The sequence below is a fragment of the Pseudophryne corroboree genome, chromosome 4, assembly GCF_028390025.1.
Source record: "Pseudophryne corroboree isolate aPseCor3 chromosome 4, aPseCor3.hap2, whole genome shotgun sequence".
NCBI classification, from domain to species: domain Eukaryota; kingdom Metazoa; phylum Chordata; class Amphibia; order Anura; family Myobatrachidae; genus Pseudophryne; species Pseudophryne corroboree.
Window position 1 is genome coordinate 30,991,237 of NC_086447.1, and position 24,765 is coordinate 31,016,001.

The 24,765-nt window shown below is 37.8% G+C and overlaps 37 non-coding genes across 37 annotated transcripts; all 37 read right to left on the reverse strand.

Moving 5' to 3' along the window:
• Nucleotides 1-786: 786 nt before the first annotated feature.
• On the reverse strand, nt 787-858 carry TRNAG-UCC (transfer RNA glycine (anticodon UCC)). Its single transcript has one exon. It is a non-coding gene; the product is annotated as a tRNA-Gly (tRNA).
• A 428-nt stretch (nt 859-1,286) lies between these two features.
• TRNAG-UCC (transfer RNA glycine (anticodon UCC)) lies at nt 1,287-1,358 on the reverse strand. Its single transcript has one exon. It is a non-coding gene; the product is annotated as a tRNA-Gly (tRNA).
• Nucleotides 1,359-1,786: 428 nt separating this feature from the next.
• TRNAG-UCC (transfer RNA glycine (anticodon UCC)) lies at nt 1,787-1,858 on the reverse strand. The gene has a single exon. It is a non-coding gene; the product is annotated as a tRNA-Gly (tRNA).
• A 1,928-nt stretch (nt 1,859-3,786) lies between these two features.
• Nucleotides 3,787-3,858, reverse strand: TRNAG-UCC (transfer RNA glycine (anticodon UCC)). The gene has a single exon. It is a non-coding gene; the product is annotated as a tRNA-Gly (tRNA).
• A 428-nt stretch (nt 3,859-4,286) lies between these two features.
• On the reverse strand, nt 4,287-4,358 carry TRNAG-UCC (transfer RNA glycine (anticodon UCC)). The gene has a single exon. It is a non-coding gene; the product is annotated as a tRNA-Gly (tRNA).
• Nucleotides 4,359-5,786: 1,428 nt separating this feature from the next.
• Nucleotides 5,787-5,858, reverse strand: TRNAG-UCC (transfer RNA glycine (anticodon UCC)). The gene has a single exon. It is a non-coding gene; the product is annotated as a tRNA-Gly (tRNA).
• Nucleotides 5,859-6,786: 928 nt separating this feature from the next.
• On the reverse strand, nt 6,787-6,858 carry TRNAG-UCC (transfer RNA glycine (anticodon UCC)). The gene has a single exon. It is a non-coding gene; the product is annotated as a tRNA-Gly (tRNA).
• Nucleotides 6,859-7,286: 428 nt separating this feature from the next.
• Nucleotides 7,287-7,358, reverse strand: TRNAG-UCC (transfer RNA glycine (anticodon UCC)). The gene has a single exon. It is a non-coding gene; the product is annotated as a tRNA-Gly (tRNA).
• A 922-nt stretch (nt 7,359-8,280) lies between these two features.
• TRNAG-UCC (transfer RNA glycine (anticodon UCC)) lies at nt 8,281-8,352 on the reverse strand. Its single transcript has one exon. It is a non-coding gene; the product is annotated as a tRNA-Gly (tRNA).
• Nucleotides 8,353-8,780: 428 nt separating this feature from the next.
• TRNAG-UCC (transfer RNA glycine (anticodon UCC)) lies at nt 8,781-8,852 on the reverse strand. Its single transcript has one exon. It is a non-coding gene; the product is annotated as a tRNA-Gly (tRNA).
• A 428-nt stretch (nt 8,853-9,280) lies between these two features.
• TRNAG-UCC (transfer RNA glycine (anticodon UCC)) lies at nt 9,281-9,352 on the reverse strand. Its single transcript has one exon. It is a non-coding gene; the product is annotated as a tRNA-Gly (tRNA).
• A 428-nt stretch (nt 9,353-9,780) lies between these two features.
• TRNAE-UUC (transfer RNA glutamic acid (anticodon UUC)) lies at nt 9,781-9,853 on the reverse strand. Its single transcript has one exon. It is a non-coding gene; the product is annotated as a tRNA-Glu (tRNA).
• Nucleotides 9,854-10,281: 428 nt separating this feature from the next.
• TRNAG-UCC (transfer RNA glycine (anticodon UCC)) lies at nt 10,282-10,353 on the reverse strand. The gene has a single exon. It is a non-coding gene; the product is annotated as a tRNA-Gly (tRNA).
• A 428-nt stretch (nt 10,354-10,781) lies between these two features.
• TRNAE-UUC (transfer RNA glutamic acid (anticodon UUC)) lies at nt 10,782-10,854 on the reverse strand. The gene has a single exon. It is a non-coding gene; the product is annotated as a tRNA-Glu (tRNA).
• Nucleotides 10,855-11,282: 428 nt separating this feature from the next.
• TRNAG-UCC (transfer RNA glycine (anticodon UCC)) lies at nt 11,283-11,354 on the reverse strand. Its single transcript has one exon. It is a non-coding gene; the product is annotated as a tRNA-Gly (tRNA).
• Nucleotides 11,355-11,782: 428 nt separating this feature from the next.
• Nucleotides 11,783-11,854, reverse strand: TRNAG-UCC (transfer RNA glycine (anticodon UCC)). Its single transcript has one exon. It is a non-coding gene; the product is annotated as a tRNA-Gly (tRNA).
• A 428-nt stretch (nt 11,855-12,282) lies between these two features.
• Nucleotides 12,283-12,354, reverse strand: TRNAG-UCC (transfer RNA glycine (anticodon UCC)). Its single transcript has one exon. It is a non-coding gene; the product is annotated as a tRNA-Gly (tRNA).
• A 428-nt stretch (nt 12,355-12,782) lies between these two features.
• TRNAE-UUC (transfer RNA glutamic acid (anticodon UUC)) lies at nt 12,783-12,854 on the reverse strand. Its single transcript has one exon. It is a non-coding gene; the product is annotated as a tRNA-Glu (tRNA).
• Nucleotides 12,855-13,777: 923 nt separating this feature from the next.
• Nucleotides 13,778-13,849, reverse strand: TRNAE-UUC (transfer RNA glutamic acid (anticodon UUC)). The gene has a single exon. It is a non-coding gene; the product is annotated as a tRNA-Glu (tRNA).
• A 928-nt stretch (nt 13,850-14,777) lies between these two features.
• Nucleotides 14,778-14,850, reverse strand: TRNAE-UUC (transfer RNA glutamic acid (anticodon UUC)). The gene has a single exon. It is a non-coding gene; the product is annotated as a tRNA-Glu (tRNA).
• Nucleotides 14,851-15,278: 428 nt separating this feature from the next.
• On the reverse strand, nt 15,279-15,350 carry TRNAG-UCC (transfer RNA glycine (anticodon UCC)). Its single transcript has one exon. It is a non-coding gene; the product is annotated as a tRNA-Gly (tRNA).
• Nucleotides 15,351-15,778: 428 nt separating this feature from the next.
• Nucleotides 15,779-15,850, reverse strand: TRNAG-UCC (transfer RNA glycine (anticodon UCC)). Its single transcript has one exon. It is a non-coding gene; the product is annotated as a tRNA-Gly (tRNA).
• Nucleotides 15,851-16,278: 428 nt separating this feature from the next.
• Nucleotides 16,279-16,350, reverse strand: TRNAG-UCC (transfer RNA glycine (anticodon UCC)). Its single transcript has one exon. It is a non-coding gene; the product is annotated as a tRNA-Gly (tRNA).
• Nucleotides 16,351-17,278: 928 nt separating this feature from the next.
• On the reverse strand, nt 17,279-17,350 carry TRNAG-UCC (transfer RNA glycine (anticodon UCC)). Its single transcript has one exon. It is a non-coding gene; the product is annotated as a tRNA-Gly (tRNA).
• Nucleotides 17,351-17,778: 428 nt separating this feature from the next.
• Nucleotides 17,779-17,850, reverse strand: TRNAG-UCC (transfer RNA glycine (anticodon UCC)). Its single transcript has one exon. It is a non-coding gene; the product is annotated as a tRNA-Gly (tRNA).
• A 428-nt stretch (nt 17,851-18,278) lies between these two features.
• Nucleotides 18,279-18,350, reverse strand: TRNAG-UCC (transfer RNA glycine (anticodon UCC)). Its single transcript has one exon. It is a non-coding gene; the product is annotated as a tRNA-Gly (tRNA).
• Nucleotides 18,351-18,778: 428 nt separating this feature from the next.
• TRNAG-UCC (transfer RNA glycine (anticodon UCC)) lies at nt 18,779-18,850 on the reverse strand. Its single transcript has one exon. It is a non-coding gene; the product is annotated as a tRNA-Gly (tRNA).
• Nucleotides 18,851-19,278: 428 nt separating this feature from the next.
• TRNAG-UCC (transfer RNA glycine (anticodon UCC)) lies at nt 19,279-19,350 on the reverse strand. The gene has a single exon. It is a non-coding gene; the product is annotated as a tRNA-Gly (tRNA).
• Nucleotides 19,351-20,278: 928 nt separating this feature from the next.
• On the reverse strand, nt 20,279-20,350 carry TRNAG-UCC (transfer RNA glycine (anticodon UCC)). Its single transcript has one exon. It is a non-coding gene; the product is annotated as a tRNA-Gly (tRNA).
• Nucleotides 20,351-20,778: 428 nt separating this feature from the next.
• TRNAG-UCC (transfer RNA glycine (anticodon UCC)) lies at nt 20,779-20,850 on the reverse strand. The gene has a single exon. It is a non-coding gene; the product is annotated as a tRNA-Gly (tRNA).
• Nucleotides 20,851-21,278: 428 nt separating this feature from the next.
• Nucleotides 21,279-21,350, reverse strand: TRNAG-UCC (transfer RNA glycine (anticodon UCC)). The gene has a single exon. It is a non-coding gene; the product is annotated as a tRNA-Gly (tRNA).
• Nucleotides 21,351-21,778: 428 nt separating this feature from the next.
• Nucleotides 21,779-21,851, reverse strand: TRNAE-UUC (transfer RNA glutamic acid (anticodon UUC)). The gene has a single exon. It is a non-coding gene; the product is annotated as a tRNA-Glu (tRNA).
• Nucleotides 21,852-22,279: 428 nt separating this feature from the next.
• Nucleotides 22,280-22,351, reverse strand: TRNAG-UCC (transfer RNA glycine (anticodon UCC)). The gene has a single exon. It is a non-coding gene; the product is annotated as a tRNA-Gly (tRNA).
• A 428-nt stretch (nt 22,352-22,779) lies between these two features.
• Nucleotides 22,780-22,851, reverse strand: TRNAG-UCC (transfer RNA glycine (anticodon UCC)). Its single transcript has one exon. It is a non-coding gene; the product is annotated as a tRNA-Gly (tRNA).
• A 425-nt stretch (nt 22,852-23,276) lies between these two features.
• On the reverse strand, nt 23,277-23,348 carry TRNAG-UCC (transfer RNA glycine (anticodon UCC)). The gene has a single exon. It is a non-coding gene; the product is annotated as a tRNA-Gly (tRNA).
• A 428-nt stretch (nt 23,349-23,776) lies between these two features.
• Nucleotides 23,777-23,848, reverse strand: TRNAG-UCC (transfer RNA glycine (anticodon UCC)). The gene has a single exon. It is a non-coding gene; the product is annotated as a tRNA-Gly (tRNA).
• A 722-nt stretch (nt 23,849-24,570) lies between these two features.
• TRNAG-UCC (transfer RNA glycine (anticodon UCC)) lies at nt 24,571-24,642 on the reverse strand. The gene has a single exon. It is a non-coding gene; the product is annotated as a tRNA-Gly (tRNA).
• Nucleotides 24,643-24,765: the final 123 nt, after the last annotated feature.

A 24,765-nucleotide genomic window follows, 5' to 3' on the forward strand; every position in this document is an offset into this window, starting at 1 on the left:
ATTTAGGCTCATCCATAATTAAGGTTTTTATGCACCAAGGAACTTACATACAGTGGTATCAAAACTGAGGAAAGAAAAGACCTTCGATTTACTTGCATATGGCACCTCAGTGAACTTTGTAAAATGTATTTACAAATCTTTAATCATGCAGTGGTGGAATCAAAAGTCATCTGCTAAGAAGGAATCATGATTTCTACAAAGATTTTAACATTTTCTATGGACCTTGTCATCTGAGCATATCTTAAGCAACAACTATAAGTGCGAAAACAGCACATAAGGAAAAGGATGCATTGGCCAGGAATCGAACCCGGGTCAATTGCTTGGAAGGCAGCTATGCTCACCACTATACCACCAATGCTTGAGCTCTTTTCGAATGCATATAGTGGCCAATATGGAAATCACAACAACTGTTTGAAAGATATTTATAGCCTGCGCTGTAGCACCATTGGTGGAAGATATTCAAACAAAATTGGCAAATTGCATGACATTCACAATTCAAGATTTAGGCTCATCCATACTTAAGGTTTTTATGCACCATTGAACTGATATACAGTGGTATAAAAACTGAGAATAGAAAAGACCTTCGTTTTACTTGCATATGGCACCTCAGTGAACTGTGTAAAATGTATTTACAAATCTTTAATCAGGCAGTGGTGGAATCAAAAGTCATCTGCTAAGAAAGAATCATGATTTCTACAAAGATTTTAACATTTTCTATGGACCTTGTCATCTGAGCATATCTTAAGCAACAACTATAAGTGCGAAAACAGCACATAAGGAAAAGGATGCATTGGCCGGGAATCGAACCCAGGTCAACAGCTTGGAAGGCAGCTATGCTCACCACTATACCACCAACGCTTGAGCTCTTTTCGAATGCATATAGTGGCCAATATGGAAATCACAACAACTGTTTGAAAGATATTTATAGCCTGCGCTGTAGCACCATTGGTGGAAGATATTCAAACAAAATTGGCAAATTGCATGACATTCACAATTCAAGATTTAGGCTCATCCATACTTAAGGTTTTTATGCACCATTGAACTGATATACAGTGGTATCAAAACTGAGAAAAGAAAAGACCTTCGATTTACTTGCATATGGCACCTCAGTGAACTTTGTAAAATGTATTTACAAATCTTTAATCAGGCAGTGGTGGAATCAAAAGTCATCTGCTAAGAAGGAATCATGATTTCTACAAAGATTTTAACATTTTCTATGGACCTTGTCATCTGAGCATATCTTAAGCAACAACTATAAGTGCGAAAACAGCACATAAGGAAAAGGATGCATTGGCCGGGAATCGAACCCGGGTCAACAGCTTGGAAGGCAGCTATGCTCACCACTATACCACCAATGCTTGAGCTCTTTTCGAATGCATATAGTGGCCAATATGGAAATCACAACAACTGTTTGAAAGATATTTATAGCCTGCGCTGTAGCACCATTGGTGGAAGATATTCAAACAAAATTGGCAAATTGCATGACATTCACAATTCAAGATTTAGGCTCATCCATACTTAAGGTTTTTATGCACCATTGAACTGATATACAGTGGTATAAAAACTGAGAATAGAAAAGACCTTCGTTTTACTTGCATATGGCACCTCAGTGAACTGTGTAAAATGTATTTACAAATCTTTAATCAGGCAGTGGTGGAATCAAAAGTCATCTGCTAAGAAGGAATCATGATTTCTACAAAGATTTTAACATTTTCTATGGACCTTGTCATCTGAGCATATCTTAAGCAACAACTATAAGTGCGAAAACAGCACATAAGGAAAAGGATGCATTGGCCGGGAATCGAACCCAGGTCAACTGCTTGGAAGGCAGCTATGCGCACCACTATACCACCAATGCTTGAGCACTTTTCAAATGCATATAGTGGCCAATATGGAAATCACAACAACTGTTTGAAAGATTTTTATAGCCTGCGCTGTAGCACCATTGGTGGTAGATATTCAAACAAAATTGGCAAATTGCATGACATTCACAATTCAAGATTTAGGCTCATCCATACTTAAGGTTTTTATGCACCATTGAACTGATATACAGTGGTATCAAAACTGAGAAAAGAAAAGACCTTTGATGTACTTGCATATGGCACCTCAGTGAACTTTGTAAAATGTGTATACAAATATTTAATCATGCAGTGGTGGAATCAAAAGTCATCTGCTAAGAAGGAATCATGATTTCTACAAAGATTTTAACATTTTCTATGGACCTTGTCATCTGAGCATATCTTAAGCAACAACTATAAGTGCGAAAACAGCACATAAGGAAAAGGATTCATTGGCCAGGAATCGAACCCGGGTCAACTGCTTGGAAGGCAGCTATGCTCACCACTATACCACCAATGCTTGAGCTCTTTTCGAATGCATATAGTGGCCAATATGGAAATCACAACAACTGTTTGAAAGCTATTTATAGCCTGCGCTGTAGCACCATTGGTGGAAGATATTCAAACAAAATTGGCAAATTGCATGACATTCACAATTCATGATTTAGGCTCATCCATACTTAAGGTTTTTATGCACCATTGAACTGATATACAGTGGTATCAAAACTGAGAAAAGAAAAGACCTTCGATTTACTTGCATATGGCACCTCAGTGAACTTTGTAAAATGTATTTACAAATCTTTAATCAGGCAGTGGTGGAATCAAAAGTCATCTGCTAAGAAGGAATCATGATTTCTACAAAGATTTTAACATTTTCTATGGACCTTGTCATCTGAGCATATCTTAAGCAACAACTATAAGTGCGAAAACAGCACATAAGGAAAAGGATGCATTGGCCAGGAATCGAACCCGGGTCAATTGCTTGGAAGGCAGCTATGCTCACCACTATACCACCAATGCTTGAGCTCTTTTCGAATGCATATAGTGGCCAATATGGAAATCACAACAACTGTTTGAAAGATATTTATAGCCTGCGCTGTAGCACCATTGGTGGAAGATATTCAAACAAAATTGGCAAATTGCATGACATTCAAAATTCAAGATTTAGGCTCATCCATAATTAAGGTTTTTATGCACCAAGGAACTTACATACAGTGGTATCAAAACTGAGGAAAGAAAAGACCTTCGATTTACTTGCATATGGCACCTCAGTGAACTTTGTAAAATGTATTTACAAATCTTTAATCATGCAGTGGTGGAATCAAAAGTCATCTGCTAAGAAGGAATCATGATTTCTACAAAGATTTTAACATTTTCTATGGACCTTGTCATCTGAGCATATCTTAAGCAACAACTATAAGTGCGAAAACAGCACATAAGGAAAAGGATGCATTGGCCAGGAATCGAACCCGGATCAATTGCTTGGAAGGCAGCTATGCTCACCACTATACCACCAATGCTTGAGCTCTTTTCGAATGCATATAGTGGCCAATATGGAAATCACAACAACTGTTTGAAAGATATTTATAGCCTGCGCTGTAGCACCATTGGTGGAAGATATTCAAACAAAATTGGCAAATTGCATGACATTCACAATTCAAGATTTAGGCTCATCCATACTTAAGGTTTTTATGCACCATTGAACTGATATACAGTGGTATAAAAACTGAGAATAGAAAAGACCTTCGTTTTACTTGCATATGGCACCTCAGTGAACTGTGTAAAATGTATTTACAAATCTTTAATCAGGCAGTGGTGGAATCAAAAGTCATCTGCTAAGAAGGAATCATGATTTCTACAAAGATTTTAACATTTTCTATGGACCTTGTCATCTGAGCATATCTTAAGCAACAACTATAAGTGCGAAAACAGCACATAAGTAAAAGGATGCATTGGCCGGGAATCGAACCCGGGCCAACAGCTTGGAAGGCAGCTATGCTCACCACTATACCACCAACGCTTGAGCTCTTTTCGAATGCATATAGTGGCCAATATGGAAATCACAACAACTGTTTGAAAGATATTTATAGCCTGCGCTGTAGCACCATTGGTGGAAGATATTCAAACAAAATTGGCAAATTGCATGACATTCACAATTCAAGATTTAGGCTCATCCATACTTAAGGTTTTTATGCACCATTGAACTGATATACAGTGGTATCAAAACTGAGAAAAGAAAAGACCTTCGATTTACTTGCATATGGCACCTCAGTGAACTTTGTAAAATGTATTTACAAATCTTTAATCAGGCAGTGGTGGAATCAAAAGTCATCTGCTAAGAAGGAATCATGATTTCTACAAAGATTTTAACATTTTCTATGGACCTTGTCATCTGAGCATATCTTAAGCAACAACTATAAGTGCGAAAACAGCACATAAGGAAAAGGATGCATTGGCCGGGAATCGAACCCGGGTCAACAGCTTGGAAGGCAGCTATGCTCACCACTATACCACCAATGCTTGAGCTCTTTTCGAATGCATATAGTGGCCAATATGGAAATCACAACAACTGTTTGAAAGATATTTATAGCCTGCGCTGTAGCACCATTGGTGGAAGATATTCAAACAAAATTGGCAAATTGCATGACATTCACAATTCAAGATTTAGGCTCATCCATACTTAAGGTTTTTATGCACCATTGAACTTACATACAGTGGTATCAAAACTGAGGAAAGAAAAGACCTTCGATTTACTTGCATATGGCACCTCAGTGAACTTTGTAAAATGTATTTACAAATCTTTAATCATGCAGTGGTGGAATCAAAAGTCATCTGCTAAGAAGGAATCATGATTTCTACAAAGATTTTAACATTTTCTATGGACCTTGTCATCTGAGCATATATTAAGCAACAACTATAAGTGCGAAAACAGCACATAAGTAAAAGGATGCATTGGCCGGGAATCGCACCCGGGTCAACAGCTTGGAAGGCAGCTATGCTCACCACTATACCACCAACGCTTGAGCTCTTTTCTAATGCATATAGTGGCCAATATGGAAATCACAACAACTGTTTGAAAGATATTTATAGCCTGCGCTGTAGCACCATTGGTGGAAGATATTCAAACAAAATTGGCAAATTGCATGACATTCCCAATTCAAGATTTAGGCTCATCCATACTTAAGGTTTTTATGCACCATTGAACTGATATACAGTGGTATAAAAACTGAGAAAAGAAAAGACCTTCGATTTACTTGCATATGGCACCTCAGTGAACTTTGTAAAATGTATTTACAAATCTTTAATCATGCAGTGGTGGAATCAAAAGTCATCTGCTAAGAAGGAATCATGATTTCTACAAAGATTTTAACATTTTCTATGGACCTTGTCATCTGAGCATATATTAAGCAACAACTATAAGTGCGAAAACAGCACATAAGTAAAAGGATGCATTGGCCGGGAATCGCACCCGGGTCAACAGCTTGGAAGGCAGCTATGCTCACCACTATACCACCAACGCTTGAGCTCTTTTCGAATGCATATAGTGGCCAATATGGAAATCACAACAACTGTTTGAAAGATATTTATAGCCTGCGCTGTAGCACCATTGGTGGAAGATATTCAAACAAAATTGGCAAATTGCACGACATTCCCAATTCAAGATTTAGGCTCATCCATACTTAAGGTTTTTATGCACCATTGAACTGATATACAGTGGTATAAAAACTGAGAAAAGAAAAGACCTTCGATTTACTTGCATATGGCACCTCAGTGAACTTTGTAAAATGTATTTACAAATCTTTAATCAGGCAGTGGTGGAATCAAAAGTCATCTGCTAAGAAGGAATCATGATTTCTACAAAGATTTTAACATTTTCTATGGACCTTGTCATCTGAGCATATCTTAAGCAACAACTATAAGTGCGAAAACAGCACATAAGGAAAAGGATGCATTGGCCGGGAATCGAACCCGGGTCAACAGCTTGGAAGGCAGCTATGCTCACCACTATACCACCAATGCTTGAGCTCTTTTTGAATGCATATAGTGGCCAATATGGAAATCACAACAACTGTTTGAAAGATATTTATAGCCTGCGCTGTAGCACCATTGGTGGAAGATATTCAAACAAAATTGGCAAATTGCATGACATTCACAATTCAAGATTTAGGCTCATCCATACTTAAGGTTTTTATGCACCATTGAACTTACATACAGTGGTATCAAAACTGAGGAAAGAAAAGACCTTCGATTTACTTGCATATGGCACCTCAGTGAACTTTGTAAAATGTATTTACAAATCTTTAATCATGCAGTGGTGGAATCAAAAGTCATCTGCTAAGAAGGAATCATGATTTCTACAAAGATTTTAACATTTTCTATGGACCTTGTCATCTGAGCATATCTTAAGCAACAACTATAAGTGCGAAAACAGCACATAAGGAAAAGGATGCATTGGCCAGGAATCGAACCCGGGTCAATTGCTTGGAAGGCAGCTATGCTCACCACTATACCACCAATGCTTGAGCTCTTTTCGAATGCATATAGTGGCCAATATGGAAATCACAACAACTGTTTGAAAGATATTTATAGCCTGCGCTGTAGCACCATTGGTGGAAGATATTCAAACAAAATTGGCAAATTGCATGACATTCACAATTCAAGATTTAGGCTCATCCATACTTAAGGTTTTTATGCACCATTGAACTGATATACAGTGGTATAAAAACTGAGAATAGAAAAGACCTTCGTTTTACTTGCATATGGCACCTCAGTGAACTGTGTAAAATGTATTTACAAATCTTTAATCAGGCAGTGGTGGAATCAAAAGTCATCTGCTAAGAAGGAATCATGATTTCTACAAAGATTTTAACATTTTCTATGGACCTTGTCATCTGAGCATATCTTAAGCAACAACTATAAGTGCGAAAACAGCACATAAGGAAAAGGATGCATTGGCCGGGAATCGAACCCGGGTCAACAGCTTGGAAGGCAGCTATGCTCACCACTATACCACCAACGCTTGAGCTCTTTTCGAATGCATATAGTGGCCAATATGGAAATCACAACAACTGTTTGAAAGATATTTATAGCCTGCGCTGTAGCACCATTGGTGGAAGATATTCAAACAAAATTGGCAAATTGCATGACATTCACAATTCAAGATTTAGGCTCATCCATACTTAAGGTTTTTATGCACCATTGAACTGATATACAGTGGTATCAAAACTGAGAAAAGAAAAGACCTTCGATTTACTTGCATATGGCACCTCAGTGAACTTTGTAAAACGTATTTACAAATCTTTAATCAGGCAGTGGTGGAATCAAAAGTCATCTGCTAAGAAGGAATCATGATTTCTACAAAGATTTTAACATTTTCTATGGACCTTGTCATCTGAGCATATCTTAAGCAACAACTATAAGTGCGAAAACAGCACATAAGGAAAAGGATGCATTGGCCGGGAATCGAACCCGGGTCAACAGCTTGGAAAGCAGCTATGCTCACCACTATACCACCAATGCTTGAGCTCTTTTCGAATGCATATAGTGGCCAATATGGAAATCACAACAACTGTTTGAAAGATATTTATAGCCTGCGCTGTAGCACCATTGGTGGAAGATATTCAAACAAAATTGGCAAATTGCATGACATTCACAATTCAAGATTTAGGCTCATCCATACTTAAGGTTTTTATGCACCATTGAACTGACATACAGTGGTATCAAAACTGAGAAAAGACCTTCGATTTACTTGCATATGGCACCTCAGTGAACTTTGTAAAATGTATTTACAAATCTTTAATCAGGCAGTGGTGGAATCAAAAGTCATCTGCTAAGAAGGAATCATGATTTCTACAAAGATTTTAACATTTTCTATGGACCTTGTCATCTGAGCTTATCTTAAGCAACAACTATAAGTGCGAAAACAGCACATAAGGAAAAGGATGCATTGTCGGGAATCAAACCCGGGTCAACTGCTTGGAAGGCAGCTATGCGCACCACTATACCACCAATGCTGGAGAACTTTTCAAATGCATATAGTGGCCAATATGGAAATCACAACAACTGTTTGAAAGATTTTTATAGCCTGCGCTGTAGCACCATTGGTGGTAGATATTCAAACAAAATTGGCAAATTGCATGACATTCACAATTCAAGATTTAGGCTCATCCATACTTAAGGTTTTTATGCACCATTGAACTGATATACAGTGGTATCAAAACTGAGAAAAGAAAAGACCTTTGATGTACTTGCATATGGCACCTCAGTGAACTTTGTAAAATGTGTATACAAATCTTTAATCATGCAGTGGTGGAATCAAAAGTCACCTGCTAAGAAGGAATCATGATTTCTACAAAGATTTTAACATTTTCTATGGACCTTGTCATCTGAGCATATCTTAAGCAACAACTATAAGTGCGAAAACAGCACATAAGGAAAAGGATGCATTGGCCGGGAATCGAACCCGGGTCAACTGCTTGGAAGGCAGCTATGCTCACCACTATACCACCAATGCTTGAGCTCTTTTCGAATGCATATAGTGGGCAATATGGAAATCACAACAACTGTTTGAAAGATTTTTATAGCCTGCGCTGTAGCACCATTGGTGGTAGATATTCAAACAAAATTGGCAAATTGCATGACATTCACAATTCAAGATTTAGGCTCATCCATACTTAAGGTTTTTATGCACCATTGAACTGATATACAGTGGTATCAAAACTGAGAAAAGAAAAGACCTTTGATTTACTTGCATATGGCACCTCAGTGAACTTTGTAAAATGTATTTACAAATCTTTAATCAGGCAGTGGTGGAATCAATAGTCATCTGCTAAGAAGGAATCATAATTTCTACAAAGATTTTAACATTTTCTATGGACCTTGTCATCTGAGCATATCTTAAGCAACAACTATAAGTGCGAAAACAGCACATAAGGAAAAGGATGCATTGGCTGGGAATCGAACCCGGGTCAACTGCTTGGAAGGCAGCTATGCTCACCACTATACCACCAATGCTTGAGCTCTTTTCGATTGCATATAGTGGCCAATATGGAAATCACAACAACTGTTTGAAAGATATTTATAGCCTGCGCTGTAGCACCATTGGTGGAAGATATTCAAACAAAATTGGCAAATTGCATGACATTCACAATTCAAGATTTAGGCTCATCCATACTTAAGGTTTTTATGCACCATTGAACTGACATACAGTGGTATCAAAACTGAGAAAAGAAAAGACCTTCGATTTACTTGCATATGGCACCTCAGTGAACTTTGTAAATTGTATTTACAAATCTTTAATCAGGCAGTGGTGGAATCAAAAGTCATCTGCTAAGAAGGAATCATGATTTCTACAAAGATTTTAACATTTTCTATGGACCTTGTCATCTGAGCATATCTTAAGCAAGAACTATAAGTGCGAAAACAGCACATAAGGAAAAGGATGCATTGGCCGGGAATCGAACCCGGGTCAACTGCTTGGAAGGCAGCTATGCTCACCACTATACCACCAATGCTTGAGCACTTTTTCAATGCATATAGTGGCCAATATGGAAATCACAACAACTGTTTGAAAGATTTTTATAGCCTGCGCTGTAGCACCATTGGTGGAAGATATTCAAACAAAATTGGCAAATTGCATGACATTCACAATTCAAGATTTAGGCTCATCTATACTTAAGGTTTTTATGCACCATTGAACTGATATACAGTGGTATAAAAACTGAGAATAGAAAAGACCTTCGTTTTACTTGCATATGGCACCTCAGTGAACTGTGTAAAATGTATTTACAAATCTTTAATCAGGCAGTGGTGGAATCAAAAGTCATCTGCTAAGAAGGAATCATGATTTCTACAAAGATTTTAACATTTTCTATGGACCTTGTCATCTGAGCATATCTTAAGCAACAACTATAAGTGCGAAAACAGCACATAAGGAAAAGGATGCATTGGCCGGGAATCGAAACCCGGATCAACAGCTTGAAAGGCAGCTATGCTCACCACTATACCACCAATGCTTGAGCTCTTTTCGAATGCATATAGTGGCCAATATGGAAATCACAACAACTGTTTGAAAGATATTTATAGCCTGCGCTGTAGCACCATTGGTGGAAGATATTCAAACAAAATTGTCAAATTGCATGACATTCACAATTCAAGATTTAGGCTCATCCATACTTAAGGTTTTTATGCACCATTGAACTGATATACAGTGGTATCAAAACTGAGAAAAGAAAAGACCTTCGATTTACTTGCATATGGCACCTCAGTGAACTTTGTAAAATGTATTTACAAATCTTTAATCAGGCAGTGGTGGAATCAAAAGTCATCTGCTAAGAAGGAATCATGATTTCTACAAAGATTTTAACATTTTCTATGGACCTTGTCATCTGAGCATATCTTAAGCAACAACTATAAGTGCGAAAACAGCACATAAGGAAAAGGATGCATTGGCCGGGAATCGAACCCGGGTCAACAGCTTGGAAGGCAGCTATGCTCACCACTATACCACCAATGCTTGAGCTCTTTTCGAATGCATATAGTGGCCAATATGGAAATCACAACAACTGTTTGAAAGATATTTATAGCCTGCGCTGTAGCACCATTGGTGGAAGATATTCAAACAAAATTGGCAAATTGCATGACATTCACAATTCAAGATTTAGGCTCATCCATACATAAGGTTTTTATGCACCATTGAACTGATATACAGTGGTATCAAAACTGAGAAAAGAAAAGACCTTCGATTTACTTGCATATGGCACCTCAGTGAACTTTGTAAAATGTATTTACAAATCTTTAATCAGGCAGTGGTGGAATCAAAAGTCATCTGCTAAGAAGGAATCATGATTTCTACAAAGATTTTAACATTTTCTATGGACCTTGTCATCTGAGCATATCTTAAGCAACAACTATAAGTGCGAAAACAGCACATAAGGAAAAGGATGCATTGGCCGGGAATCGAAACCCGGGTCAACAGCTTGAAAGGCAGCTATGCTCACCACTATACCACCAATGCTTGAGCTCTTTTCGAATGCATATAGTGGCCAATATGGAAATCACAACAACTGTTTGAAAGATATTTATAGCCTGCGCTGTAGCACCATTGGTGGAAGATATTCAAACAAAATTGGCAAATTGCATGACATTCACAATTCAAGATTTAGGCTCATCCATACTTAAGGTTTTTATGCACCATTGAACTGATATACAGTGGTATCAAAACTGAGAAAAGAAAAGACCTTCGATTTACTTGCATATGGCACCTCAGTGAACTTTGTAAAATGTATTTACAAATCTTTAATCAGGCAGTGGTGGAATCAAAAGTCATCTGCTAAGAAGGAATCATGATTTCTACAAAGATTTTAACATTTTCTATGGACCTTGTCATCTGAGCATATCTTAAGCAACAACTATAAGTGCGAAAACAGCACATAAGGAAAAGGATGCATTGGCCGGGAATCGAACCCGGGTCAACAGCTTGGAAGGCAGCTATGCTCACCACTATACCACCAATGCTTGAGCTCTTTTCGAATGCATATAGTGGCCAATATGGAAATCACAACAACTGTTTGAAAGATATTTATAGCCTGCGCTGTAGCACCATTGGTGGAAGATATTCAAACAAAATTGGCAAATTGCATGACATTCACAATTCAAGATTTAGGCTCATCCATACTTAAGGTTTTTATGCACCATTGAACTGATATACAGTGGTATAAAAACTGAGAATAGAAAAGACCTTTGTTTTACTTGCATATGGCACCTCAGTGAACTGTGTAAAATGTATTTACAAATCTTTAATCAGGCAGTGGTGGAATCAAAAGTCATCTGCTAAGAAGGAATCATGATTTCTACAAAGATTTTAACATTTTCTATGGACCTTGTCATCTGAGCATATCTTAAGCAACAACTATAAGTGCGAAAACAGCACATAAGGAAAAGGATGCATTGGCCAGGAATCGAACCTGGGTCAACAGCTTGGAAGGCAGCTATGCTCACCACTATACCACCAACGCTTGAGCTCTTTTCGAATGCATATAGTGGCCAATATGGAAATCACAACAACTGTTTGAAAGATATTTATAGCCTGCGCTGTAGCACCATTGGTGGAAGATATTCAAACAAAATTGGCAAATTGCATGACATTCACAATTCAAGATTTAGGCTCATCCATACTTAAGGTTTTTATGCACCATTGAACTGATATACAGTGGTATCAAAACTGAGAAAAGAAAAGACCTTTGATTTACTTGCATATGGCACCTCAGTGAACTTTGTAAAATGTATTTACAAATCTTTAATCAGGCAGTGGTGGAATCAATAGTCATCTGCTAAGAAGGAATCATGATTTCTACAAAGATTTTAACATTTTCTATGGACCTTGTCATCTGAGCATATCTTAAGCAACAACTATAAGTGCGAAAACAGCACATAAGGAAAAGGATGCATTGGCCGGGAATCGAACCCGGGTCAACTGCTTGGAAGGCAGCTATGCTCACCACTATACCACCAATGCTTGAGCTCTTTTCGATTGCATATAGTGGCCAATATGGAAATCACAACAACTGTTTGAAAGATATTTATAGCCTGCGCTGTAGCACCATTGGTGGAAGATATTCAAACAAAATTGGCAAATTGCATGACATTCACAATTCAAGATTTAGGCACATCCATACTTAAGGTTTTTATGCACCATTGAACTGACATACAGTGGTATCAAAACTGAGAAAAGAAAAGACCTTCGATTTACTTGCATATGGCACCTCAGTGAACTGTGTAAAATGTATTTACAAATCTTTAATCAGGCAGTGGTGGAATCAAAAGTCATCTGCTAAGAATGAATCATGATTTCTACAAAGATTTTAACATTTTCTATGGACCTTGTCATCTGAGCATATCTTAAGCAACAACTATAAGTGCGAAAACAGCACATAAGGAAAAGGATGCATTGGCCGGGAATCGAACCCGGGTCAACTGCTTGAAAGGCAGCTATGCTCACAACTATACCACCAATGCTTGAGCTCTTTTCGAATGCATATAGTGGCCAATATGGAAATCACAACAACTGTTTGAAAGATATTTATAGCCTGCGCTGTAGCACCATTGGTGGAAGATATTCAAACAAAATTGGCAAATTGCATGACATTCACAATTCAAGATTTAGGCTCATCCATACTTAAGGTTTTTATGCACCATTGAACTGACATACAGTGGTATCAAAACTGAGAAAAGACCTTCGATTTACTTGCATATGGCACCTCAGTGAACTGAGTAAAATGTATTTACAAATCTTTAATCAGGCAGTGGTGGAATCAAAAGTCATCTGCTAAGAATGAATCGTGATTTCTACAAAGATTTTAACATTTTCTATGGACCTTGTCATCTGAGCATATCTTAAGCAACAACTATAAGTGCGAAAACAGCACATAAGGAAAAGGATGCATTGGCCGGGAATCGAACCCGGGTCAACAGCTTGGAAGGCAGCTATGCTCATCACTATACCACCAATGCTTGAGCTCTTTTCGAATGCATATAGTGGCCAATATGGAAATCACAACAACTGTTTGAAAGATATTTATAGCCTGCGCTGTAGCACCATTGGTGGAAGATATTCAAACAAAATTGGCAAATTGCATGACATTCACAATTCAAGATTTAGGCTCATCCATACTTAAGGTTTTTATGCACCAATGAACTTACATACAGTGGTATCAAAACTGAGAAAAGAAAAGACCTTCGATTTACTTGCATATGGCACCTCAGTGAACTTTGTAAAATGTATTTACAAATCTTTAATCAGGCAGTGGTGGAATCAAAAGTCATCTGCTAAGAAGGAATCATGATTTCTACAAAGATTTTAACATTTTCTATGGACCTTGTCATCTGAGCTTATCTTAAGCAACAACTATAAGTGCGAAAACAGCACATAAGGAAAAGGATGCATTGGCCGGGAATCGAACCCGGGTCAACTGCTTGAAAGGCAGCTATGCGCACCACTATACCACCAATGCTGGAGAACTTTTCAAATGCATATAGTGGCCAATATGGAAATCACAACAACTGTTTGAAAGATTTTTATAGCCTGCGCTGTAGCACCATTGGTGGTAGATATTCAAACAAAATTGGCAAATTGCATGACATTCACAATTCAAGATTTAGGCTCATCCATACTTAAGGTTTTTATGCACCATTGAACTGATATACAGTGGTATCAAAACTGAGAAAAGAAAAGACCTTTGATGTACTTGCATATGGCACCTCAGTGAACTTTGTAAAATGTGTATACAAATCTTTAATCATGCAGTGGTGGAATCAAAAGTCATCTGCTAAGAAGGAATCATGATTTCTACAAAGATTTTAACATTTTCTATGGACCTTGTCATCTGAGCATATCTTAAGCAACAACTATAAGTGCGAAAACAGCACATAAGGAAAAGGATGCATTGGCCGGAAATCGAACCCGGGTCAACAGCTTGGAAGGCAGCTACGCTCACCACTATACCACCAATGCTTGAGCTCTTTTCGAATGCATATAGTGGCCAATATGGAAATCACAACAACTGTTTGAAAGATATTTATAGCCTGCGCTGTAGCACCATTGGTGGAAGATATTCAAACAAAATTGGCAAATTGCATGACATTCACAATTCAAGATTTAGGCTCATCCATACATAAGGTTTTTATGCACCATTGAACTGATATACAGTGGTATCAAAACTGAGAAAAGAAAAGACCTTCGATTTACTTGCATATGGCACCTCAGTGAACTTTGTAAAATGTATTTACAAATCTTTAATCAGGCAGTGGTGGAATCAAAACTCATCTGCTAAGAAGGAATCATGATTTCTACAAAGATTTTAACATTTTCTATGGACCTTGTCATCTGAGCATATCTTAAGCAACAACTATAAGTGCGAAAACAGCACATAAGGAAAAGGATGCATTGGCCGGGAATCGAAACCCGGGTCAACAGCTTGAAAGGCAGCTATGCTCACCACTATACCACCAATGCTTGAGCTCTTTTCGAATGCATATAGTGGCCAATATGGAAATCACAACAACTGTTTGAAAGATATTTATAGCCTGCGCTGTAGCACCATTGGTGGAAGATATTCAAACAAAATTGGCAAATTGCATGACATTCACAATTCAAGATTTAGGCTCATCCATACTTAAGGTTTTTATGCACCATTGAACTGATATACAGTGGTATCAAAACTGAGAAAAGAAAAGACCTTCGATTTACTTGCATATGGCACCTCAGTGAACTTTGTAAAATGTATTTACAAATCTTTAATCAGGCAGTGGTGGAATCAAAAGTCATCTGCTAAGAAGGAATCATGATTTCTACAAAGATTTTAACATTTTCTATGGACCTTGTCATCTGAGCATATCTTAAGCAACAACTATAAGTGCGAAAACAGCACATAAGGAAAAGGATGCATTGGCCGGGAATCGAACCCGGGTCAACAGCTTGGAAGGCAGCTATGCTCACCACTATACCACCAATGCTTGAGCTCTTTTCGAATGCATATAGTGGCCAATATGGAAATCACAACAACTGTTTGAAAGATATTTATAGCCTGCGCTGTAGCACCATTGGTGGAAGATATTCAAACAAAATTGGCAAATTGCATGACATTCACAATTCAAGATTTAGGCTCATCCATACATAAGGTTTTTATGCACCATTGAACTGATATACAGTGGTATCAAAACTGAGAAAAGAAAAGACCTTCGATTTACTTGCATATGGCACCTCAGTGAACTTTGTAAAATGTATTTACAAATCTTTAATCAGGCAGTGGTGGAATCAAAAGTCATCTGCTAAGAAGGAATCATGATTTCTACAAAGATTTTAACATTTTCTATGGACCTTGTCATCTGAGCATATCTTAAGCAAGAACTATAAGTGCGAAAACAGCACATAAGGAAAAGGATGCATTGGCCGGGAATCGAACCCGGGTCAACTGCTTGGAAGGCAGCTATGCTCACCACTATACCACCAATGCTTGAGCACTTTTTCAATGCATATAGTGGCCAATATGGAAATCACAACAACTGTTTGAAAGATATTTATAGCCTGCGCTGTAGCACCATTGGTGGAAGATATTCAAACAAAATTGGCAAATTGCATGACATTCACAATTCAAGATTTAGGCTCATCCATACTTAAGGTTTTTATGCACCATTGAACTGATATACAGTGGTATAAAAACTGAGAATAGAAAAGACCTTCGTTTTACTTGCATATGGCACCTCAGTGAACTGTGTAAAATGTATTTACAAATCTTTAATCAGGCAGTGGTGGAATCAAAAGTCATCTGCTAAGAAGGAATCATGATTTCTACAAAGATTTTAACATTTTCTATGGACCTTGTCATCTGAGCATATCTTAAGCAACAACTATAAGTGCGAAAACAGCACATAAGGAAAAGGATGCATTGGCCGGGAATCGAACCCAGGTCAACTGCTTGGAAGGCAGCTATGCTCACCACTATACCACCAATGCTTGAGCACTTTTCAAATGCATATAGTGGCCAATATGGAAATCACAACAACTGTTTGAAAGATTTTTATAGCCTGCGCTGTAGCACCATTGGTGGTAGATATTCAAACAAAATTGGCAAATTGCATGACATTCACAATTCAAGATTTAGGCTCATCCATACTTAAGGTTTTTATGCACCATTGAACTGATATACAGTGGTATCAAAACTGAGAAAAGAAAAGACCTTTGATGTACTTGCATATGGCACCTCAGTGAACTTTGTAAAATGTGTATACAAATATTTAATCATGCAGTGGTGGAATCAAAAGTCATCTGCTAAGAAGGAATCATGATTTCTACAAAGATTTTAACATTTTCTATGGACCTTGTCATCTGAGCATATCTTAAGCAACAACTATAAGTGCGAAAACAGCACATAAGGAAAAGGATTCATTGGCCAGGAATCGAACCCGGGTTAACTGCTTGGAAGGCAGCTATGCTCACCACTATACCACCAATGCTTGAGCTCTTTTCGAATGCATATAGTGGCCAATATGGAAATCACAACAACTGTTTGAAAGATATTTATAGCCTGCGCTGTAGCACCATTGGTGGAAGATATTCAAACAAAATTGGCAAATTGCATGACATTCACAATTCAAGATTTAGGCTCATCCATACTTAAGGTTTTTATGCACCAAGGAACTTACATACAGTGGTATCAAAACTGAGGAAAGAAAAGACCTTCGATTTACTTGCATATGGCACCTCAGTGAACTGTGTAAAATGTATTTACAAATCTTTAATCAGGCAGTGGTGGAATCAAAAGTCATCTGCTAAGAAGGAATCATGATTTCTACAAAGATTTTAACATTTTCTATGGACCTTGTCATCTGAGCATATCTTAAGCAACAACTATAAGTGCGAAAACAGCACATAAGGAAAAGGATGCATTGGCCGGGAATCGAACCCGGGTCAACTGCTTGGAAGGCAGGTATGCTCACCACTATACCACCAATGCTTGAGCACTTTTCAAATGCATATAGTGGCCAATATGGAAATCACAACAACTGTTTGAAAGATTTTTATAGCCTGCGCTGTAGCACCATTGGTGGTAGATATTCAAACAAAATTGGCAAATTGCATGACATTCACAATTCAAGATTTAGGCTCATCCATACTTAAGGTTTTTATGCACCATTGAACTGATATACAGTGGTATCAAAACTGAGAAAAGAAAAGACCTTTGATGTACTTGCATATGGCACCTCAGTGAACTTTGTAAAATGTGTTTACAAATCTTTAATCATGCAGTGGTGGAATCAAAAGTCATCTGCTAAGAAGGAATCATGATTTCTACAAAGATTTTAACATTTTCTATGGACCTTGTCATCTGAGCATATCTTAAGCAACAACTATAAGTGCGAAAACAGCACATAAGGAAAAGGATGCATTGGCCGGGAATCGAACCCGGGTCAACTGCTTGGAAGGCAGTTATGCTCACCACTATACCACCAATGCTTGAGCTCTTTTCGATTGCATATAGTGGCCAATATGGAAATCACAACAACTGTTTGAAAGATATTTATAGCCTGCGCTGTAGCACCATTGGTGGAAGATATTCAAACAAAATTGGCAAATTGCATGACATTCACAATTCAAGATTTAGGCTCATCCATACTTAAGGTTTTTATGCACCATTGAATTGACATACAGTGGTATCAAAACTGAGAAAAGAAAAGACCTTCGATTTACTTGCATATGGCACCTCAGTGAACTTTGTAAATTGTATTTACAAATCTTTAATCAGGCAGTGGTGGAATCAAAAGTCATCTGCTAAGAAGGAATCATGATTTCTACAAAGATTTTAACATTTTCTATGGACCTTGTCATCTGAGCATATCTTAAGCAACAACTATAAGTGCGAAAACAGCACATAAGGAAAAGGATGCATTGGCCGGGAATCGAACCCGGGTCAACTGCTTGGAAGGCAGCTATGCTCACCACTATACCACCAATGCTTGAGCACTTTTTCAATGCATATAGTGGCCAATATGGAAATCACAACAACTGTTTGAAAGATATTTATAGCCTGCGCTGTAGCACCATTGGTGGAAGATATTCAAACAAAATTGGCAAATTGCATGACATTCACAATTCAAGATTTAGGCTCATCTATACTTAAGGTTTTTATGCACCATTGAACTGATATACAGTGGTATAAAAACTGAGAATAGAAAAGACATTCGTTTTACTTGCATATGGCACCTCAGTGAACTGTGTAAAATGTATTTACAAATCTTTAATCAGGCAGTGGTGGAATCAAATGTCATCTGCTAAGAAAGAATCATGATTTCTACAAAGATTTTAACATTTTCTATGGACCTTGTCATCTGAGCATATCTTAAGCAACAACTATAAGTGCGAAAACAGCACATAAGGAAAAGGATGCATTGGCCGGGAATCGAACCCGGGTCAACTGCTTGGAAGGCAGCTATGCTCACCACTATACCACCAATGCTTGAGCTATTTTTGCATGCATATAGTGGCCAATATGGAAATCACAACAACTGTTTGAAAGATATTTATAGCCTGCGCTGTAGCACCATTGGTGGAAGATATTCAAACAAAATTGGCAAATTGCATGACATTCACAATTCAAGATTTAGGCTCATCCATACTTAAGGTTTTTATGCACCATTGAACTGATATACAGTGGTATAAAAACTGAGAATAGAAAAGACCTTCGTTTTACTTGCATATGGCACCTCAGTGAACTGTGTAAAATGTATTTACAAATCTTTAATCAGGCAGTGGTGGAATCAAAAGTCATCTGCTAAGAAGGAATCATGATTTCTACAAAGATTTTAACATTTTCTATGGACCTTGTCATCTGAGCATATCTTAAGCAACAACTATAAGTGCGAAAACAGCACATAAGGAAAAGGATGCATTGGCCGGGAATCGAACCCAGGTCAACTGCTTGGAAGGCAGCTATGCTCACCACTATACCACCAATGCTTGAGCACTTTTCAAATGCATATAGTGGCCAATATGGAAATCACAACAACTGTTTGAAAGATTTTTATAGCCTGCGCTGTAGCACCATTGGTGGTAGATATTCAAACAAAATTGGCAAATTGCATGACATTCACAATTCAAGATTTAGGCTCATCCATACTTAAGGTTTTTATGCACCATTGAACTGATATACAGTGGTATCAAAACTGAGAAAAGAAAAGACCTTTGATGTACTTGCATATGGCACCTCAGTGAACTTTGTAAAATGTGTATACAAATATTTAATCATGCAGTGGTGGAATCAAAAGTCATCTGCTAAGAAGGAATCATGATTTCTACAAAGATTTTAACATTTTCTATGGACCTTGTCATCTGAGCATATCTTAAGCAACAACTATAAGTGCGAAAACAGCACATAAGGAAAAGGATTCATTGGCCAGGAATCGAACCCGGGTCAACTGCTTGGAAGGCAGCTATGCTCACCACTATACCACCAATGCTTGAGCTCTTTTCGAATGCATATAGTGGCCAATATGGAAATCACAACAACTGTTTGAAAGATATTTATAGCCTGCGCTGTAGCACCATTGGTGGAAGATATTCAAACAAAATTGGCAAATTGCATGACATTCACAATTCAAGATTTAGGCTCATCCATACTTAAGGTTTTTATGCACCATTGAACTGATATACAGTGGTATCAAAACTGAGAAAAGAAAAGACCTTTGATGTACTTGCATATGGCACCTCAGTGAACTTTGTAAAATGTGTTTACAAATCTTTAATCATGCAGTGGTGGAATCAAAAGTCATCTGCTAAGAAGGAATCATGATTTCTACAAAGATTTTAACATTTTCTATGGACCTTGTCATCTGAGCATATCTTAAGCAACAACTATAAGTGCGAAAACAGCACATAAGGAAAAGGATGCATTGGCCGGGAATCGAACCCGGGTCAACTGCTTGGAAGGCAGTTATGCTCACCACTATACCACCAATGCTTGAGCTCTTTTCGATTGCATATAGTGGCCAATATGGAAATCACAACAACTGTTTGAAAGATATTTATAGCCTGCGCTGTAGCACCATTGGTGGAAGATATTCAAACAAAATTGGCAAATTGCATGACATTCACAATTCAAGATTTAGGCTCATCCATACTTAAGGTTTTTATGCACCATTGAACTGACATACAGTGGTATCAAAACTGAGAAAAGAAAAGACCTTCGATTTACTTGCATATGGCACCTCAGTGAACTTTGTAAATTGTATTTACAAATCTTTAATCAGGCAGTGGTGGAATCAAAAGTCATCTGCTAAGAAGGAATCATGATTTCTACAAAGATTTTAACATTTTCTATGGACCTTGTCATCTGAGCATATCTTAAGCAACAACTATAAGTGCGAAAACAGCACATAAGGAAAAGGATGCATTGGCCGGGAATCGAACCCGGGTTAACTGCTTGGAAGGCAGCTATGCTCACCACTATACCACCAATGCTTGAGCACTTTTTCAATGCATATAGTGGCCAATATGGAAATCACAACAACTGTTTGAAAGATATTTATAGCCTGCGCTGTAGCACCATTGGTGGAAGATATTCAAACAAAATTGGCAAATTGCATGACATTCACAATTCAAGATTTAGGCTCATCTATACTTAAGGTTTTTATGCACCATTGAACTGATATACAGTGGTATAAAAACTGAGAATAGAAAAGACCTTCGTTTTACTTGCATATGGCACCTCAGTGAACTGTGTAAAATGTATTTACAAATCTTTAATCAGGCAGTGGTGGAATCAAATGTCATCTGCTAAGAAGGAATCATGATTTCTACAAAGATTTTAACATTTTCTATGGACCTTGTCATCTGAGCATATCTTAAGCAACAACTATAAGTGCGAAAACAGCACATAAGGAAAAGGATGCATTGGCCGGGAATTGAACCCGGGTCAACTGCTTGGAAGGCAGCTATGCTCACCACTATACCACCAATGCTTGAGCTCTTTTCGAATGCATATAGTGGCCAATATGGAAATCACAACAACTGTTTGAAAGATATTTATAGCCTGCGCTGTAGCACCATTGGTGGAAGATATTCAAACAAAATTGGCAAATTGCATGACATTCACAATTCAAGATTTAGGCTCATCCATACTTAAGGTTTTTATGCACCATTGAACTGATATACAGTGGTATAAAAACTGAGAATAGAAAAGACCTTCGTTTTACTTGCATATGGCACCTCAGTGAACTGTGTAAAATGTATTTACAAATCTTTAATCAGGCAGTGGTGGAATCAAAAGTCATCTGCTAAGAAGGAATCATGATTTCTACAAAGATTTTAACATTTTCTATGGACCTTGTCATCTGAGCATATCTTAAGCAACAACTATAAGTGTGAAAACAGCACATAAGGAAAAGGATGCATTGGCCAGGAATCGAAACCCGGGTCAACAGCTTGAAAGGCAGCTATGCTCACCACTATACCACCAATGCTTGAGCTCTTTTCGAATGCATATAGTGGCCAATATGGAAATCACAACAACTGTTTGAAAGATATTTATAGCCTGCGCTGTAGCACCATTTGTGGAAGATATTCAAACAAAATTGGCAACTTGCATGACATTCACAATTCAAGATTTAGGCTCATCCATACTTAAGGTTTTTATGCACCATTGAACTGATATACAGTGGTATCAAAACTGAGAAAAGAAAAGACCTTCGATTTACTTGCATATGGCACCTCAGTGAACTTTGTAAAATGTATTTACAAATCTTTAATCAGGCAGTGGTGGAATCAAAAGTCATCTGCTAAGAAGGAATCATGATTTCTACAAAGATTTTAACATTTTCTATGGACCTTGTCATCTGAGCATATCTTAAGCAACAACTATAAGTGCGAAAACAGCACATAAGGAAAAGGATGCATTGGCCGGGAATCGAACCCGGGTCAACAGCTTGGAAGGCAGCTATGCTCACCACTATACCACCAATGCTTGAGCTCTTTTCGAATGCATATAGTGGCCAATATGGAAATCACAACAACTGTTTGAAAGATATTTATAGCCTGCGCTGTAGCACCATTGGTGGAAGATATTCAAACAAAATTGGCAAATTGCATGACATTCACAATTCAAGATTTAGGCTCATCCATACATAAGGTTTTTATGCACCATTGAACTGATATACAGTGGTATCAAAACTGAGAAAAGAAAAGACCTTCGATTTACTTGCATATGGCACCTCAGTGAACTTTGTAAAATGTATTTACAAATCTTTAATCAGGCAGTGGTGGAATCAAAAATCATCTGCTAAGAAGGAATCATGATTTCTACAAAGATTTTAACATTTTCTATGGACCTTGTCATCTGAGCATATCTTAAGCAACAACTATAAGTGCGAAAACAGCACATAAGGAAAAGGATGCATTGGCCGAGAATCGAACCCGGGTCAACTGCTTGGAAGGCAGCTATGCTCACCACTATACCACCAATGCTTGAGCTCTTTTCGAATGCATATAGTGGCCAATATGGAAATCACAACTGTTTGAAAGATATTTATAGCCTGCGCTGTAGCACCATTGGTGGAAGATATTCAAACAAAATTGGCAAATTGCATGACATTCACAATTCAAGATTTAGGCTCATCCATACTTAAGGTTTTTATGCACCAATGAACTTACATACAGTGGTATCAAAACTGAGAAAAGAAAAGACCTTCGATTTACTTGCATATGGCACCTCAGTGAACTTTGTAAAATGTATTTACAAATCTTTAATCAGGCAGTGGTTTAATCAAAAGTCATCTGCTAAGAAGGAATCATGATTTCTACAAAGATTTTAACATTTTCTATGGACCTTGTCATCTGAGCATATCTTAAGCAACAACTATAAGTGCGAAAACAGCACATAAGGAAAAGGATGCATTGGCCGGGAATCGAACCCGGGTCAACTGCTTGGAAGGCAGCTATGCTCACCACTATACCACCAATGCTTGAGCACTTTTTCAATGCATATAGTGGCCAATATGGAAATCACAACAACTGTTTGAAAGATATTTATAGCCTGCGCTGTAGCACCATTGGTGGAAGATATTCAAACAAAATTGGCAAATTGCATGACATTCACAATTCAAGATTTAGGCTCATCCATACTTAAGGTTTTTATGCACCATTGAACTGATATACAGTGGTATAAAAACTGAGAATAGAAAAGACCTTCGTTTTACTTGCATATGGCACCTCAGTGAACTGTGTAAAATGTATTTACAAATCTTTAATCAGGCAGTGGTGGAATCAAAAGTCATCTGCTAAGAAGGAATCATGATTTCTACAAAGATTTTAACATTTTCTATGGACCTTGTCATCTGAGCATATCTTAAGCAACAACTATAAGTGCGAAAACAGCACATAAGGAAAAGGATGCATTGGCCGGGAATCGAACCCGGGTCAACAGCTTGGAAGGCAGCTATGCTCACCACTATACCACCAATGCTTGAGCTCTTTTCGAATGCATATAGTGGCCAATATGGAAATCACAACAACTGTTTGAAAGATATTTATAGCCTGCGCTGTAGCACCATTGGGGGAAGATATTCAAACAAAATTGGCAAATTGCATGACATTCACAATTCAAGATTTAGGCTCATCCATACTTAAGGTTTTTATGCACCATTGAACTGATATACAGTGGTATCAAAACTGAGAATAGAAAAGACCTTCGTTTTACTTGCATATGGCACCTCAGTGAACTGTGTAAAATGTATTTACAAATCTTTAATCAGGCAGTGGTGGAATCAAAAGTCATCTGCTAAGAAGGAATCATGATTTCTACAAAGATTTTAACATTTTCTATGGACCTTGTCATCTGAGCATATCTTAAGCAACAACTATAAGTGCGAAAACAGCACATAAGGAAAAGTATGCATTGGCCGGGAATCGAACCCGGGTCAACTGCTTGGAAGGCAGTTATGCTCACCACTATACCACCAATAGAATAGAATAGAAAAGACCTTCGTTTTACTTGCATATGGCACCTCAGTGAACTGTGTAAAATGTATTTACAAATCTTTAATCAGGCAGTGGTGGAATCAAAAGTCATCTGCTAAGAAGGAATCATGATTTCTACAAAGATTTTAACATTTTCTATGGACCTTGTCATCTGAGCATATCTTAAGCAACAACTATAAGTGCGAAAACAGCACATAAGGAAAAGGATGCATTGGCCGGGAATCGAACCCGGGTCAACAGCTTGGAAGGCAGCTATGCTCACCACTATACCACCAATGCTTGAGCTCTTTTCGAATGCATATAGTGGCCAATATGGAAATCACAACAACTGTTTGAAAGATATTTATAGCCTGCGCTGTAGCACCATTGGGGGAAGATATTCAAACAAAATTGGCAAATTGC